General features: G+C 40.5%; 2 protein-coding genes across 4 annotated transcripts in view; one reads left to right on the plus strand and one right to left on the minus strand.

Annotated features, from left to right (window-relative positions):
* The window catches only part of MIOS (meiosis regulator for oocyte development), a 286,003-nt gene that overhangs the window by 49,497 nt on the left and 218,516 nt on the right, over positions 1 to 17,990 (minus strand). The window lies entirely within an intron of this gene.
* The window catches only part of COL28A1 (collagen type XXVIII alpha 1 chain), a 181,701-nt gene continuing 179,003 nt past the window's right edge, over positions 15,293 to 17,990 (plus strand). For both annotated transcript variants that reach the window (XM_086397682.1, XM_086397683.1), the window contains exon 1: positions 15,293 to 15,476. The gene's annotated coding sequence lies outside the window, so the exon portion shown is untranslated. The remainder of the gene's footprint in view (positions 15,477 to 17,990) is intronic.

A 17,990-nucleotide genomic window follows, 5' to 3' on the forward strand; every position in this document is an offset into this window, starting at 1 on the left:
TTGGGGTGTCCTTTCTGTATTCTGGCAGTTTGTGGAGTTCTCTTTATTGTTTCCTCACTGTGTGTGGGTTTGTACAGGTGGCTTGTCAAGGTTTCCTGGTTAGGGAAGCTTGTGTCGGTGTTCTGGTGGGTGGAGCTGTATTTCTTCTCTCTGGAGTGCAATGAAATGTCCAGTAATGAGTTATGAGATGTCTATAGTTTTGGGGTGACTTTGGGCAGCCTGTATCTTGAAGCTCAGGGCTGTGTTCCTTTGTTGCTGGAGAATTTGCTTGGTATGTCTTGCCCTGGAACTTATTGGCCCTTGTGTGGTGCTTGGTTTCAGTGTCGGTATGGAGGCATTTGATGAGCTCCTGTCAATTAATGTTCCTTGCAGTCAGGAGTTCCCTGGAGTCAGGGTTTGGACTTAAGTCTCCTGCTTCTGGTTATCAGTCTTGTTTTTACAGTAGTTTCAAAACTTCTCCTTCTATACAGCACCACTGAAAAAACATCTACATTAAAGATGAAAAGTTTCTCTACTGTGAGGGTCACTCAGAGAGGTTCACAGGGTTACATGGAGAAGAGAAGAGGGAGGAGGGAGTTAGAGGTGACCCAAATGAGATGAGGTGGAATCAATAGTGGAGAGAGTGGGCTAGCCAGTAGTCACTTCCTTATGTGCACTCCACAACTGGACCACTCAGAGATGTTCATGGAGTTATACAGAGAAGAGAAGGAGGAAGGTGACAGAGGTGGCCACAAGGATAAAAGGGGGGGAATGAAAAGGAGGGAGACAGATCCAGCCAGTAATCAGTTCCCTAAGTGCTCTCCACCATCTGGAACACACAGAAATTCACAGAGTTGGGTAGAGTCAAGAGGGGTTAGGGAGGAGACACAGGCGACCTGGTGGAGAAAAAGGAGAGTCCAAAGAGAGAGAGAGCAGTCAAGCCAGTAATCTCGCTCCCTAGTGAAAAATGGGTCCTGAAGATTGGGTTCTTAAAGGTACAAAATTGGTAACAAATACATAAAAGCAAAAATTAAAAATCTAGAGTAGAGTTTGGAATTTCAAAAATACGATGTTAAAGAAAAGAAGAAGGAAAAGAAAGAGAGAAAAAACGAACAAACAAAAACAAACAAGGTTGCAAAAATTATAAAGAAAGTACAGGTACAAAATTGATAACTAATACCAAAAAGCAAAAATTAAAAATCTAGAGTAGAGTTTGGAATTTCAAAAATACAATGTTAAAAAAAAAAAAAGAAGAAGAAAAATAAAGCGAGAAAACAAACAAACAAAAACAATGTCACAAAAATTATAAAGAAAATACAGGTACAAAATTGATATCAAATACCAAAAAGCATAAATTAAAAATCTAGAGTAGAGTTTGGAATTTCAGATATACAATGTTATATAAAAGAAGAAGAGAAAGAAACAGAGAAGAAGAAAAAAAAAGTCACAGAAATTATAAAAAAAAAACTATAGGTACAAAATTGATAACATATACCAAAAAGCTAAAATTAAAAATCTAGAGTAGAGTTTGGAATTTCAAAAATACAATGTTAAAGAAAAGAAGAAAAAAAAAAAAAAAAACAAGGTCAAAAAATTATAAAATATATATATATGAAGTTTGCTGAAAAAGAAAAAAACAGGGTCTTTTTTTTTTTTTTTTGCAAAGTAATAGGTTATAAAAGTGAAAATTAAAGGAACAATAGAGGACTTAAAATTTTTTTTTTTAATTAAAAAAAAAGAAAGAATGATCGTAAAAATAATAAAAATATATCTAGGACTTTTTCGGTTTTGTTGTGGGTATTGTGGGTTCAGTTCATTTTTGGCTAGTTCCTTGGTCTGACTTATATTTCTCAAGATCTATAGGCCCCTTCCTATGTAGTCCGTAGTAACCACAGGGTTTTGATCTATTGCCTGTAGCTTCCAAGGCGTTTCCCTCTGTTATATCTTCTTCTGTTTGCTAGTCTCTTCAGTATCTGGTTTCCGCCCTGACACAAAGGGGATGGTGGAGGATACTTTTTTTTTTTTTTTTAGGCTTACTTGTTCAGTGGCGCTGTGGGGAGGGAGGGAGGGATGCTGCAAACAAATAACACTGGCGTGAGCTCGCAGTGCCTCAGTCACACTGCGTCTGTCCCCGCTCACGGCGCGTGTAGCCTCCCTGTCCACACTGCTCGGGCTCTAGGTTGTTCCGCTGGGAACAATCCGAGGCCGGCCCTGGGTTGCATGCACCTCCCAGGTCCAAGCCGCTCAGGTTCAGGCACTTGGGTAGTCCTCAGAGGCGCAGACTCAGTTGGGCCTGCGTTTTGTGCTCTTCCCAGGTCCGAGCAGCTCAGGTGATGAGGTGTTTGGCGAGCGCCAATGCTGCGACTTATCGCCTCCCCGCCACTCGGTTATCTGGGTGTAAAACCGGCGCACCTTCTCAGGCAGATGTTGACCGTCCAGACCCCCAAGAAGTTTTAGTTAGCAAAGAAGCCTGCTTACAGTTTTATAGATAATGTCTCTCTGGGGCTGCGATTGCCCTCTTCCGGCTCTGGCTGCCTGTCACCAGAGGGGGAAGGTCTGCAGCCGGCTATCTCTCTTCAGTCCTTCATTCCGTGCACGGGCCTGGCGGTGTCTTAGGTTAGGGCTGGCTTTTCGCGTGGTAGATATCCCACAGTCTGGTTTGCTAGCCCAAATTATTTTGCTCAGATAGCGCTCAGGGTATTCAGGCCAGATTCTTACTCTCAGCAATGCAGCCCGCGCCGCGCCTCCCTGCCCAGCCCCCGCTTGCTAATGGCGGATGCAGGCGTCTGCGCTGCTTCTCTGCTGGGGGAGTTACTGTAGGGCTCGCAATCTGCGAGTTTTAATTGTTTATTTATTTTTTCTCCCTGTTATGTTGCCCTCTGTGCTTCCAAAGCTCGGCACAGATTTGGCAGTGAGAAGGTTTCCTGGTGTTTGGAAACTTCTCTCTTTTTAAGACTCCCTTCCCGGGACGGAACTCCATCCCTCCCTCTTTTGTCTCTTTTTTTGTCTTAATATTTTTTCCTACCTCCTTTCGAAGACTTGGGTGGCTTTTCTGGGTGCCTGATGTCCTCTGCCGGCATTCAGAAGTTGTTTTGTGGAATTTACTCGACGTTTAAATGCTCTTTTGATGAATTTGTGGGGGAGAAAGTGTTCTCCCCGTCCTACTCCTCCGCCATCTTGGCTCCTCCCTTGGTTGTGGTTTTAAACCAATAAAGGAGAGCAGTTGAAGATTGCTAATTTCCTTCTAATTTACCGCTGCCCTAGGCAGCAATTCAGCAGCTATTGGAATATTCTGTGGAGCCTATGACTGGATAATCCCAACTCTCCTTATTTCCGCATGCACAAAATCAGTCTATACCTGGGAGAAGCTTTTACTCTTTGGGCACCAAGTGAAAATTAAGGCCCTGTGAACATGGAATATGGCTTAGGTAATCGTTTTACAAAGGTCAAGGATGTGAAGATCTGAGACATCTTAAAATAGTGGTTTTTAAGAAATATTCTAGCACACTTCTAAATCGATTTCGTAAAATAATGCTCTTACCATTTTTTTGGATTACATCTAATATTGTCATAATACATTTACAAAGTTGTCAAGGGTATGATTTTTAATACATTTTTAAAGTTTATGTTGTAAATAAAATGGTTATATCAAACTTTAAATGTATCCAGTGAAATTTAAATACCTTAATGAAAGTTTCTATCATTCATTTAAAAATTTAGTAAATAAACTATTCTTTAATTGTAGGAAACTTTATATTATTCTACTTTTTCTTCTTGAGCTTTTATTTCCATTTTATTGTCTCCCAGTAGATTATTTATGTGTTTGATAACAAACAATCATGTAGCTTATACTATGTGTCAGAAGGGCTTCCCAGGTGGCGCAGTGGTAAAGATTCCACTTGCCAATGCAGGAGACACAAGAGATGCAGGTTCCAATCCCTGGGTCGAGAACATTCCCTGGAGTAGGAAATGACAACCCATTAAACTATTCTTGCCTGGAAAGCCCCATGAACAGAGGAGCCTGGCAGGCTACAGTCCATCGGGTTGCAAAGAGTCAGATATGACTGAGCGACTGAGCACACACGTACCAGAAACTTCACAACACAGGCTCATTTAACACTCTGTCTCAGGTTGGGTGCTGTGGCAACCATATTCCAAGATAGAGATTAGGATGTAGGAGCTTACTAGGGAGTATTCTTGAGATAAACACTTGTGAAAGAGAGGAAGAAAATGCAGGGTTGGGCAGAGGGAGAAGCTGAGCTGTGATTTAATACCAATGAAGGCCTCAGCCAATCTGTGGGAAACTTTGGAATAGGATTGGCCCTGCAGACTTGTTTCCAGTTGGGAGAAGGGATCCAGACCTTTCAGCGTGACTTTGAATGAGGCAGTTTTCTTGGCAAGGGAGTCCTCAAGGAAGTCTGAGAGCTGTGGGCCGGATTCTGGCATCACACGCAGCAGCTGAAGGAGCAAGTCATTCATTACTGAAGGCGGACTTCTGGGTGCTGCATCAGAGAATTCACGGCAGTCTCATGAGGATGAGACTGAAAATCAACCCAAGTTACAGATGAGAAAACTGAGGCACAGAGAAGTTCAGTAAATTGCCTGAGATCTCTTAAGTGGTGGGGCTAGGATATGAACCCAGACCATCTGGCTCTACCACTGTGCTTCTAACCTCTGGCCCGGGCGTGTGTGCTCAGTCGCTTCAGTTGTGTCCGACGTTTACGACCCTATGGACCACAGCCCGCCAGGCTCCTCTGTCCACGCGATTCTCCACATGAGAATACTGGAATAGGTTGCCATTTCTTTCTCCAGGGGATCTTCCAGACTGGGTTAGTTTACTAACCTCTGTTTTATGGGGAAAAAATATGCAAAGATAGAGGATACACTCATGGTTTACTGTTATAGGAATAAAACAATACCAGATGGAATAAACATAATGACCCTAACCTTATATTTTAAAGGCTAGAGGGAGCTGTGCCAACATTTTAACAGTAGATTTCCCTGGGTGGTAGGTTTAAAGGTGATCAGTATTCTCTTTACTATATTTTTGTGTTTTCTGAAATAAAAAATGTAAAACATTTTTAATGAGAAAAAACTCAATGAATATTATTTTAAAGAGCATTGTTGGAGGGATTAGGATGCTAAATTCAGTAATGACAAAGGGGTACTTCATAATCCAATACTCACAGAATTAAGTCAGAAATGATAAAGTTCAAGCAGCATGCAGAGCACTTTATCAACTGGGGTAGTTTTAGGATGATAACTGCAACACTGGTAATCCTCACATTTCCTGCTTTTCTAGTTGTCTCTTCACAGGGTCTCTGTTTCATTTGTGGGTATCCTGGTCTTATGGATTGAATTTTGTACTCCCTCCCAAATTGACATGGGGCTTCCTTGGTGGCTCAGTGGGAAAGGCTCTGCCTGCATGCAGATGTGGGTTCAATCCCTCGGTAGGGAAGGTTCCTGAAGAAGGAAATGGCAATCCACTCCAGTATTCTTGCCTGGGAAATCCCATAGACAGAGGAACTACAGTTCATGGGGTCGCAAAGAGTTGGACATGACTTAGTGGCTAAATAACAACAACAAATTGATATATTGAAATTCTAACCCCCAGTGTGATAATATTACAAGGTGGGGCCTTCCTGACGTAATTAGGTCATGAGGGTAGAGCCCTCAAGAGTGGGATTAGTGCCCTTATAAAAGGGGCCCCAGAGAATTCTCTCCCCCTTTTTCTGCCATGTGAGGACACGATGAGAAGTTGGCATTGAAACCCAGAGGAGGACCCTCACTGGAACCCGACTGTGCTGACACTTCATCTCAGACTTTCAGCCCCCAAAACTGTGAGAAATAAATTTCTGTTGTTTAGAAGCCACCCAATGGACTAAGAAATTGGGCTCACCCCTTCTGATGAGCACTGAAGCGCTAATGTGGCAGCCATCAACATTACAATCAAATCCCAGGCCATATCTCTGCCTGATCTCTTCTGCTCATTGGGCAGGATTTGAGTAAATCACATTAAGTGCTTTTGGAACAGAGAAGGTGTTCAAATTCTGTTAATTTTTATGCTCCCATAGCTACTGCCCTAGTTTATTTAGGTCTTAATTATTGCTCATCCAAACAATAGTCTCCAAACTGGTTTCTGGTTCCCCTGTTCCTACCCTTTTACTCTGAACTGCTGATCTTTCTGAAGGACATCTCAAGTGTCTTTCTTGTTAGAACCCTTCATTGACTCATGTTTCCTACAGACCAAGACCCAAACTCCTCAGCCTGGAGTTAAGATGTCAATATTGTAAGTCTTCATGGCGGATGAAAAAGAGAATTTGTATTTTCAACGGATCAAATTAATTTTAGAATTACCTAAATACAATGAAGTCCAAAGCAGTTGTAAAAGTAGGTTTCTCTTGGTAAAATGAGAAAAAGATGTCCAGAACCAACACTGAAAGTCAGACACATATCTAACTCTGAAAATAATGAGTTCAGGACCAGTGTCATTCTGAGGAAAAGACCAGGTCACTGAAAAATCAAAGCATATCTGATTGGCCTGAGTCAATAATTTGAACTGTTTCTGATGTAATGTACAATGTATGACTATAAAAATCTTCAAATGGATAATGGACTTAATTTTCTTGTTCAAAATTCGGACTATCAGTGGCATATTTGCAAAGCTAAGCCTGGCTTTCTTAGTTGAGTATAATTGTTACCCCAGGAAGAAATGGAAGAGGAAAGAAATCAGAAGCATAAAGAGAATCAGAATTAGAATCAGGACAGAAAGGATGAGGAAACAAATTTACTTCCTAAGTTTTAGCCCTTTTGTAAGTTTTATATCAGTTTTGTAATTGTTGCAATGTTGAGTATATTTTGTCTTCTCTTAAAAATCATTTAAAAGAATCTGCTGATGTAAATGTGCAAAAAAGGGATTCAGTTTACAATAATGTTTATGAATTTGGAGAAATCTAATTTATTAAGTTAATATATTTTATGAATTATCTGTAAAAATAAGATATATATTATTTTAAAATTAATTGTTTTATTCAGTCACTCAGTCGTGTCTGACTCTTCACAACTGTAGCACACCAGGCTTCCCTGACCTTCAGCATTTCTCAGAGTTTGCTCAAACTTATGTCCATTGGGTCCATGATGCCATCCAATCAACTCATCCTCTGTCACCCCCTTCTCCTCCTATCTTCAATCTTTCCCAGCAGCAGAGTCTTTTCTAATAAGTAGGTTCTTTGCATCAGGTGGCCAAAGTATTAGAGCTTCAACTTCAGCATCAGTCCTTCCAATGAATATTCAATGCTGATTTCTTTTAGGATCTACTTGTTTGATCTCCTAATAAATGGTGAATATTCCTTTCTATGTAACATATACAAAAGCTTCTGGGATATTAAAAAGAGTTATCAACATGAGGTTGTCCCCATTCAGGCCCAACATATCTTTTCAGCTTAACCCTCTAATGCGTTCTAGCTCCAGCCCTACTGAATTGTTCCCATTTACTTTTACACAGCCATTTCCCTAAACATGCTTTTTTTCCAGTTTCCCCTGGAATATCCTTCCCTGAAACGTAGAAAAATTAAACTCTCTCCATTCCTCAAAATACATCTCTCAGCTTCTCAAAGTCTCCCACAAGTGAAGTAATGTCTACTGTTCTAACTCCTTGGCACTTGTAGCTGGGCCTTGTCTCACATCCTCAGTCTCTTTACATACACACACGTGAGTGAGTGTGTGTGTGTGTGTGCACATGCTTATATATAAGTATGTATTATAATATTGCTACTGCAGATTATATTACAGTATACTCATATGATTCTATTGTGAATTCCCTGAGCGTAGGATACACATTACAATCATCACTATTCCCCCTATTATTTGTTGAATCAAAACAACAAATACAAGATGAAAAATTAAGCAAACATAATGAATGCTTCCATTTCAACTTAAAATTTAAAAATATTATTATGGAGACAATACTGAAGGACAAGTTTTAAAATTCAGATATTTCTACCATGCACGACTTTTGTCATTTCCCTATTTCAATTTAAGGATTTAGCCATGCTCCTACAACATATTTGTTTATGTAACGGACTGTTAAAAATAGGATTTGTCATCTCTAGTTTTGGCTAAAGCCCCACTAGACTGGAACAAAACAAGAGGTGATGAATACTCCCACATTCCAAAAATGTGATGCTAACACTTAACACCTATTCAGAGCCTACTCACACTCTGCTCCCTGCACTTCTGACTTCCGCGTCACAATCTGGGCCAGGTGCCCTCTTTGCAGGTCTCTGTTATGGATATTATCACACTGTACTGTCAGTGCCTTTTTATCTAATATTTTATTATACAAGTTTTCAAATATACTCAGAAGTTGACAGAATTATATAACAAACCCACTACCCACCACCTAGATTCCGCAATCCACATCTGATCTATAGTATCTGACATCTTTGCTTGATCACAATATTCATCCATCCCTCTATCTATCCTCTTTTCTTTTAAATGCATTCAAAGTTGCAGACACCAGTGCCCTCTACTCTCAAACACTCCAGCACACTACTGTTGGCTAGAGCTGGATATTTGACTACTTGAGAATATTTTTGGTAAAACATGCCATTGCCTTTTACTTACCTATCGCTTCCATTAGGCTGAAGTGACTGGGTCTTTTTTGTTTTCTACCCAATGCCTCACACATAGAAGGAACTAGGTTAACATTTGTTAAATGAATGCATTTCAGATTTCACCAGATGCTAGTTTCTTGATTCATACATAAAGTAATTTTGTCACTCCCTTGATTCATCTTCTTATTACCCTACCCAGAAAATCTGTAGGTGGCTACCTGCATTCTACCTGTTTAGCATCCCAGGAAGCTAGGAATTTTAATCTGTTAATGATAGTAGACACTTTCTCAAAGTGTCTTTCTACAAAGCCCCACAAGGTGGTGCCCAAATATCTTTTTTCAAACAATAGTCCTTCAAGACCCATGGTCAGTCCTCACTCATTTCTGTTAGTATATAGCATTTTTAATTTGGTTAATTAGCATAATGGAATATTTTATATTCATGCTGCTGCTACTAAGTCGCTTCAGTTGTGTCCAACTCTGCGCGACCCCATAGATGGCAGCCCACCAGAGTGGGTTGCCATTTCCTTCTCCACTGCATGAAAGTGAAAAGTGAAAGTGAAGTCGCTCAGTCGTGTCCAACCCTCAGCGACCCCGTGGACTGCAGCCCATCAGGCTCCTCCGTCCATGGGATTTTCTAGGCAAGAGTACTGGAGTGGGGTGCCATCGCCTTCTCCGATTTTATATTCATATATATAATTAATAAAAAGTTCTTACATTGAATAAAATTATACATATGTATTTCAGAATCTGTAGTTCTGGATATAAACAATGAATAATGATTATATTAGGTACTTTACATTTGTTTCGGTTGTATAGTATTGAATGAAGTATAAGTAGAACGGAGTATGAGTGGGAATGGCAACCCACTCCAGTAGTCTTGCCTGGAAAATTCCATGGACAGAGGGGCCTGACGGCCTAGGTCCATGCGGTCACACAGCATCGGGCATGACTGAGCGACTGAGCATATTGAAAGGTTTTTCATACCCAAAATAGTAAAATATAAATTCAAGTCCCTTTCACTGTAAACTTTGAATAATTTACCCTGTACAAATTTAAAAGGACAGAGGAGGAAACAAACTATTGTATAGAAGGAGCTATATAATTTAGGTGTAACTCGGGGGAAAAAAAAAAGATGACTGCTACCTCAACTGGGGACATTGTTGTGTGAACCAGAGTTGCAATGGATTGACATAATATGAGAAATAAGTAACTTAATGTTCTCAAGATACTTTAGTTCCAGGAGTTTAGTTGATTTATTTTAAAAACTTTGTTGAATATTCTTATGAAATCCCAAAGTGGACCGACTAGAAAACTCACAAGGGTGTTGAGTTTCTATAACTTATTACTCATACAAGTGATGATATCTATCTCTATTACTGGCTTTATTTTGATCAGGTATCAATAATATGCACCACAGTTTACTCAAATCATTGTTACAATCCAAGGCTACTCTGGCATCCCTACCCAAACCAGAAGGAGAAAGTTCTTCAACTCTGAGCCCTCAGAAATAGTGTTCATTACCCTTGATGACCCAGACATGAAGATTTACAGTGAGAGATGAGACTTGTTATGTGCTGGAATTTAGTCCATGATAATTTGCCCTGAGCCAGTTCTTACTACAGGAAATATCCACATTTATGAAACATAAACTGTTGGCCAAATAACAGCCTTCTTTTTCTCCTGCTTCGTACAAAGGCCTAGAGAACTGCTGGGGTATTTAGGGACAATGAAAGATGCCTGGCTAGTGTACAAAGATCTAAACTTTATTCCCTCACTATCTCATGGGATGATCTTTGGATACATCTCAACACCTGCCCTCTACCTTATCACCTGTGAAATGGAAGAATCAAATGAAAGTGGTTTCGAAGTTTCCATCAGGTTCTGAGATTTGATGCTACTATCTGTCCCCAATACAAGAAAAGTCTAACTACCATCTAGTGGAAAAATAGAAGAATTTACCAAGATACAACACACTTTCTAACACCCGAAAATAAAACCAGCCAAATGAAAAACAGAAAATACTTTCCCCATTAAAAAAGCAGACTTTGGTCAAAGCTTAGTAAGTAGATCCTATATTTCTCTTTTTGGGTGGATTCTGCTTGAAAAAGTTAAGACTTCTTTATTCACTGAAGGGAATAATTTTTTTTAAAACTTGGACATTCAAATCTATGACAGAGGAAGACCTGTACACTTTCAGATATTTCTTAGAAAGGAAAATTGTAAAAAATTTCCAGATAGCACCCTGATTGTTTTGTCATAAGAAATCTGCTCTTAGTAAAGAATAGTACAGAAAGAGAAAATATGAATGTTGAAGGAAATTTTTAGAGAAAGATTTTCACAGTCATAATATTGGTGCAATGAGGATTTATGCTGTTGCTGGATTCTAGGACCCTCTTGTTGTATATGAGACTCAAGCTGGGGATCAAGTGACAAATAATAAAGCAAGATGATAGACAGATATAGATCAGAGAGTAAATAATACAAAAAAAATATGGGGACTTCCCTAGTGGTCCAGTGTTAAGGAGTCACCTTCCAGTGAGAGTGATATGTGTTCCATCCCTGGTTGGGGAACTAAGATCCCACGTGCCTCGGGGCAATGGGGCCCGCGCATAACAACTAGAAAGAAGCCCTGAGCTGCAACAGAAGTTCCCTTAGGCAACTAAGACCTGACACAGCCAACTAAAAACAAATATATGTATTTTTAATTGTGGACACAGCAGGGGAAGGATAGGGTGGGATCAATAGAGCATTGATATATACACTATCATGTGCAAAATAGATGGCTAGTGGGAAGTTGCTATACAACACAGGGAGCCCAGCCTGGCACTCTGTGATGACCTAGAGGGGTGGGATGAGGGGAGGGGAGGAAGGCTCAAGAGGGAGGGGATATATATATAACTACAGCTGATTCGAGTTGTTGTACGGCAGAAACCAACACAGCAGCATAAAGCAATTTCCCTCCAATTAAAAAATAAATTTTTTAAAAAAGAAAAAAAATGTAGATGGATGTTAAGGGACCATGCTGCTCCAGATGTAAGAGATGGCACAATTCCTACACTTCACTACCAAGGATAATGTTCACTTCCTTGTCATTGAATGCTTTGAATCCTTCCCTTAGTTAATAAATAGACCAATACCATTTGGGTGTCTTTCTAATTTATGATGAATGACATGAGAGAGTATCTGTTATACTTTTGGACTCCAGTTCAGTTTAGTTCAGTCGCTCAGTTGTGTCTGACACTTTGTGACCTCATGGACTGCAGCATGCCGGGCTTCCCTGTCCATCAGCAACTCCCGGAGCTTACGCAAACTCATGTCCATCAAGTTGGAGTCAAGAAAGACAACAAATCACAGAACCTCCAGAGCTTTGGGACAAGTGTTAGATATTCTACTGTATCAACATTTTATACTGAAGAAAATAGACTGCTAAGGACTAACTTTTCCAAGCTGGGTAAGAAGGACACTGGTTTCTCCTTCATCAGCTAAAAATGTTCTTTTCTACTGTGGATGAGCAGTCTGGGAGGTAGGTGAAATTAGAAGGTTGTGAAACACTAAATTATACCTTGATCTTGGTCCAGATATGCAACTATGAGACAAGTCTGTTCTGATATGTTACTAGCCCTTTTGGTGTTTCTGTAACCCCAGGCACATAACACCTTCCAATATTCACAAGTCATCTCAGGTTTTTGTCCTTTTAAATGATCCTTGGACCCTAAAACATCATCACTGTTGAAATGGAGATGTTGGCATTGGTACCAAAACAAACACAACCAACATAGGTTCTATATGGTTGAATATTTCAACAAATTAAAAAATTTCAAAAAAGGATTTCCTGTCTAGCAGTGCTTTGAAGGAGAGCAATCTGTTGTATCCGGAGAAGGCAATGGCACCCCACTCCAGTACTCTTGCCTGGAATCCCATGGGCAGAGGAGCCTGGTAGGCTGCAGTCCATGGGGTCGTGAAGAGTTGGACACGACTTCACTTTCACTTTTTACTTTCCTGCATTGGAGAAGGAAATGGCAACCCACTCCAGTGTTCTTGCCTGGAGAATCCCAGGGACGGGGGAGCCTGGTGGGCTGCCGTCTATGGGGTCGCACAGAGTCGGACACGACTGAAGCGACTTAGCAGCGGCAGCAGCAATCTGTTGTATCATGATTCTCAAGTGATTGATGAGCTCTTGAAAAATACTTCTAATTATCATTCATTAAACAAGTATTTATGGGGTGTTTACTTGGGCCACCTGCAGCGGTAATGGCAAAAATAGCGTGTTATCGTTCTGTATAAGGCTGCTGCAGACCAACTGCAGAAGGGCGTGGACTCCAGGTTGCCTTGTTCTAGTCATCACTGTGATCTCTGCTCCTGTACTTGGTCTGTGTGTACCAATTCAAGACCCTCCTTTAGGGTTAAGATTGTTTTATTAACGTACCCTTGTGCATTGTTCCTCTGGTTACAAATCGCATTGCTTTATATAAATGAACAGAAGATTTTTTTTGAGTCATCTATCCAGTCAACTTAGTGGCGATTTCCACACTTGGGAGTGAAAGGCAGAAAACATTAGGTTTGAGGTACCCTATCTGCCTTTGAGGTGGGCTTTCCTGGTGGCTCAGGTGGTAAAGAATTTGCCTGCAATGTAGGAGATCCAGGTTTGATCCCTGGGTTGGGAAGATCCCCTAGAGAAGGGAATGACTACCCACTCTAATATTCTTCCCTGGAGAACCTCATAGATGAAGGAATCTGGTGGGGTATAGTCCATGGGGTCACAAAGAGCTGGACATGACTAAGCACATCTGCCTTTGGGGTACAGATGAGTACCCTGATGAATGAGTAGGCAGGGTTCTGACCCCTCACTTATTTTAACCAGAACAGTTCTAAAGCAGGAGATCTTTAGTCCCATCTTTCACCTCAGGGGTCACCTGTTTGCAGCCTTGAGGTATTATTTTTCTGCAAGTTGTTAACCTACCCTAGGAAAAAGAGCTGATCTTCTGAAGAACTGCCACTTCCTTTATCCATGACTCTCATCTCACACAAGTGAAACATGCGGCTAACATCTACAGGCTATTTGAGATACATATGTGGTTGCTTCCTAGGTCATTCCACTGTTACTTCTGTGATATATCCACTATTTCCTTTTTTCTATTACCAACATCCCACAAAACTTCCTTAGTTCCTCAAAAGCTGCTACGTGGTGAGGAGGCAAAGAAAATGTTCACATTTCACATGGATGTCAAGCTTAATGACGTAGCCTCAGGGATCAGAGCGATCGGAGTTAAGATCCCATTCTGGTATTCTCTAGCATTAGTATGACCATGGGCAAGTTAGTGAGCTCCTCTCTTTCTCAACACCCTTTATCTGCAAAACACAAACCCCTGCAGTCCTTACAATGAGCAGATGGTTTGCTTTTGGAGGGTTAAATCCCATAATGTGTGTGAAGCCCTTAGCCCAGTGCCTGGCACCTGGTAAAGAGTTCATGGAATGGAAGTTATTACTGTCACTATACGCGGAGATATAAATGCTAAAATGTCTTCCTAAGAAAGCTGATTCTAAATTATAACTGAACACTTCTACTGCTTTCTCTGATCATCTCGCTCTTCCTGATCCTTGAGGTAGTCTGTAGAGAAACCTGCTATAAATTGTGTAGGGGTCGAGTGGCTTCTTGGCAATATGCTTTGCAGTGACAAATATTGATTTATTAATAATATGGGCTGTAACCACAGGTAGAAAATAGGACAAAAAGAGAATGGAATGACTACAGTGATCACCTTTCCTAGACAGAGACCTCAGAATATTGACCATTGTAATTTTCCTTGTCAAGTTACAGTTTGACAGGATCTTGATAAATAATCAAATTCCCTCCTTCATTTCATAAGTGAGAAACTGAGGTCCCCATGTGAGAGACAGAACCAGGACTAAATTCTATACAATAGTCTATATTTGATTATGAAACTTTTCAAAAATCACAAATGTAGAAAGACTAGAATCACAAACTTTTATATGCTCATCACCTATCTTCAATAATTATCAACCCATTGCCTCTGTTGAAAAACCAGATTTGCATCTGAGTCTGGGTTGGGAAGATCCCCCGGACAAAGAAATGGAAACCCACTCCAATATTCTTGCCTGGGAAATCCCATGGACAGAGGAGCCTGGTGGGCTGCAGTCCATGGGGTCACAAAGATTTGGAACAACTTAATGACTAAACATCAACAAGACCTTGTTTTCATTGGAATCCTAACTCTGTAATTACAGTCACTAAAATCCCCCTGCAATGCAGGAGATGCAGGTTCGACACCTGGATTGGGAAGATCCCCTGGAGGAGTAAGTGGGAACCCACTTCAGTGTTCTTGCCTGGAAATCCCATGGACAGAGGAGCCCGGTGGGCTACAGTCCATGGGGTCACAATGAGTCGGACACGACTGAAGCGACTTAGCATGCACACGAAAGCTGGTATGATTTATCCTCCTTTACAGAGCTCTTCCACAACAGTATCTTACCGAGCAACTCCCAGGCAAAGGACCAGAAAGAGGACATGGCCTGACAAACAAAGGCAGGCTGTCAATAAATGTCTAAACTGTAGGAAATCTGCCCAAGTTATTTTTACAACAGCCTGGAAAGCACAGACTTATTATGAAAGGCACTGTTCCTTTAAATTACTCACTGATCCCACCCAGATCTTGCACCCTGGCCAAATGCCTAGCCACTCTTACTTTAATTTAGTCTAAAAAACATGAGTAGAGAATTACAAAAGATCTAAAGGGAAAGACAATTTTTATTTCCCACAGAACAGAACAATATCAAATAGTCAGCTCCATCCTCAGCAATGGTCCTTGCTGTTGGCACTTGCTTAACCAGTCTTTAATTCCTGTTTGATAAACTTTATAAGGTAAGACATGACTGTTTTGTTTTAATCACTCGAAACTAGTTCAGACATCTAGGAACTGTGGAAGACTAAACGGTTTACGTATTTATTATGTGAAGAAAGCTTATCAGATTTTTTTATCCTTTGTTATTACTTTAATTATATTATCAGGGAAATAATAAGTGTTAAAATGTAGAAATGTTAATTTTAAAGCTATTTTAAAATTTATTTTTAATTTATAGCCTACTATGTAGCATTGTTATACTGTTAATATCTTTTGGGACATCTTTTTCTTAATTTGGACACATTTTTATAACTCAGTAGTCACTGCAGAATTCTTTATAACATGGTAAGTTTAGCGATTTGGATAAAGTATCTGATCACTTTATCTTCATGGCAAAACAAATGAGATGCAAACATTGTGAATAAAATTAGTAAACTTTGCTGAAAAATAATATTATTTCCAAAATGTCATAAAATATAAATTCTGTTGGATTTATTGATCCTGATATTTACCCTAAATACCTTTCACACAAAAAAGCCAAAACTATGGCATTGATTAAAGGTAACAATTGTTTCTGCATTTATGAAATGCAAACTGTAGTAAGCACAGAGGTTTATATTTCCTTTATTTAACTAATGACTCTTTTCCCCTGAAACCTATTTTGTTTGTATATATCATCTAAATGAGAGAAAGGTGGGAAGTATTAAAAACCGAGGCAAAATAAAGCATGACAAAAAGATCCAAAATGAGTGGGCTCTTAAGATATTAAACTAATAAGAGATTTCAGGATGATAGTAGAACTGAAAAACTAGAGAAAGTGTAAGGGTGTCCTCTGGCTAATATCAGAAAGCAACAGCATGACTTTGGTTTTGGAGAACTAGATAAAAAATGTCAGAACAAATAGTAGTTAAGTATGAGATATTGTGATTATTGCTAATGAATCAGTTGTGTTAGGGAACATTATATATATATAAGTCTTCAGTTATGAATTCATAATTACACGTCAACAAACTGTCTGAGCAAGTGCCTAGTTTAGGGGAAAGATATCTATTTAAAGCCAGCATTTCCGAAGCCCAAAATGAGGCCTGCAAATAAGAGAAATAGTGGTTTTCATCTCAGGATCCTTCATGGGAATCCCCTTCTTTAGGTTTTTGAAGAGTTGTCTTGATCTACAAGCTACAAGCTTGTAAAATCTCTCTTGTTCTCAATGAAATTAAATTTTCAGTCTCTTATTTCCAGAACTTCTGAGAACTTCTTTAAGTACAAGGGTCAACAAAAGAAAGAAGTCGTATGTAATACCAGGGACATGATGCTATACATCTTCCCCCTCTGAAAATGTAACAGCGGCTGCGTTTTGCTACACAGCTTTGAATGTGAAAATGTGAAAGTGTTAGTCACTCAGTCATGTCTGACCTTTTGCGATCCCATGGACTGGAGTTCACCAGGCTCCTCTGTCTGTGGGATTCTCCAGGCAAGAATGCAGGAATGGGTAGCCATTCTTTTCTCCAGGTGATCTTCCTGATGCAAGGATTGAACCGGGGTCTCCTGCATTGCAGGCAGATTCTTTACCATCTGAGCTACCAGGGAAGTCCCTTTTAATACCTGCTGCTGTTGCTGCTAAGTCGCTTCAGTCATGTCCGACTCTGTGCAACCCCATTGACGGCAACCCACCAGGCTCCACCATCCCTGGGATTCTCCAGGCAAGAACACTGGAGTGGGTTGCCATTTCCTTCTCCAGTGCATAAAAGTGAAAAGTGAAAATGAAGTCGCTGAGTCGTGTCCGACTCCTAGCAACCCCATGGACTGCAGCCTACCAGGCTCCTCCATCCATGGGATTTTCCAGGCAAGAGTACTGGAGTGGGTTGCCATTGCCTTCTCGTTTTAATACCTAGTTGTCTCCAAATCTTAGCATACCTGGTCTGAAGAGCAGTTAACATTTGGTCAATTGCACTTGAGGCAAATGCCAAGAGATATGGGGCTTCCCTGGTGGCTCAGACAGTAAAGAATCTGCCTGCAATACAGGACACATGATTTTGACCCCGGGTTAGGAAGATCCACTGGAGAAGGGAATGTCAACCCACTCCAGTATTCTTGCCTGGAGAATTCCATGGGCAGAGGAGCCTGGTGGGCTACAGTCCATGAGGTCACAAAGAGTTGGACATAACTGAGCACACACAGCACACACACTTGGTCATACTGATAGAAAGTCGGCTTAGTAAGCTTCCTGCTATTCGAGGCTATTTGAGGAGCAGACTATGGCATGGAGCCCTCTACCGATTCACCCCCAATCCGATAGCTTTGCTTCTCATTGGGGCTTCTCCATCTGGCATGTGTGAAGAAGTCAGTCTCCCATCTCATTCCTTACTGCCTTAGCATGTATTTCCACCCCACCACCTCCCCTGCCCATTGAGAGTCTGGAAAAAATCATGCTCATGATTTCCCAGTTTACCATTCCCTGAAGGCAAGGTGCCAAAGAAGGAAAGCATGATTCTTTTTCCAGAACTTCTAAAGTCTATACACTTCAAGCTGGCAAA

This window comes from Bos grunniens, chromosome 4 (assembly GCF_055505025.1).
Source record: "Bos grunniens cultivar Pamir isolate PY7600 chromosome 4, Bosgru_T2T1.0, whole genome shotgun sequence".
NCBI classification, from domain to species: domain Eukaryota; kingdom Metazoa; phylum Chordata; class Mammalia; order Artiodactyla; family Bovidae; genus Bos; species Bos grunniens.